The sequence below is a fragment of the Fragaria vesca genome, linkage group LG6 (genome assembly GCF_000184155.1).
Source record: "Fragaria vesca subsp. vesca linkage group LG6, FraVesHawaii_1.0, whole genome shotgun sequence".
NCBI classification, from domain to species: Eukaryota; Viridiplantae; Streptophyta; class Magnoliopsida; order Rosales; family Rosaceae; genus Fragaria; species Fragaria vesca.
In genome coordinates, this window is record NC_020496.1 from 16443437 (window position 1) to 16444085 (window position 649).

Here is a 649-nt window from a genome sequence, read left to right on the forward strand (position 1 = left end):
GAGAGAGAGAGAGAGGACCTGAGGGATATAGGGAGCTCTGGGAAAAGATGGGATTTCCTTCTATTGATAGGGTTGGTAAACATGAATAACCTGTTACCCCAGTCGAGTTTTTTGATCTTCGGATTTGACAACGGTTCCATAGCCTTCAACAAGCACATCACCTGGCCTTACTTTGTATCTCATTTTCTCTTCCAAGGGAAGCTTGAAAAAATCCTCTAATTCTTGCTTAACTTTGTCCAGCAGTGCAGAGCTAACTCCATGGTTAACCAACTACAAATAAAATTCAATTTATTGTATATATGCCATATAAAGACACCCTTAAACTCAAAATTTTATGCTTTCCTTCAACTACGCAATCTAATTCAAGGATATTTCCAATTCTCTATGCAATAATCATGTATTTCTTCAAAATAATTAATTAATTATTGATCTATACTCATAGATGTTATCTTAATTAAACGAAACTATACAAACTACTAGTACCATGTTAGATAAAATTTGAATGAAAATGATGATGATAAATAGCCAAAACGATTTTTTTATTTTTTGATACATTCGTTTTAAAGATTTTGATAAATATCTGTAAGATTGTGAAGTAGAGACATCTTTTCCCAGAGCTCCTACATCCATGAGGTCCTCTCTCTCTCTC

At 33.7% G+C, this 649-nt stretch overlaps 1 pseudogene across 1 annotated transcript in view; it reads right to left on the reverse strand.

The window, feature by feature from the left end:
• Positions 1–649, reverse strand: part of LOC101307326 — a 3313-nt pseudogene that overhangs the window by 2200 nt on the left and 464 nt on the right. The window contains exon 2 of the transcript XR_185109.1: positions 19–270. The product of XR_185109.1 is annotated as a protein SRG1-like (transcript). The remainder of the gene's footprint in view (positions 1–18; positions 271–649) is intronic.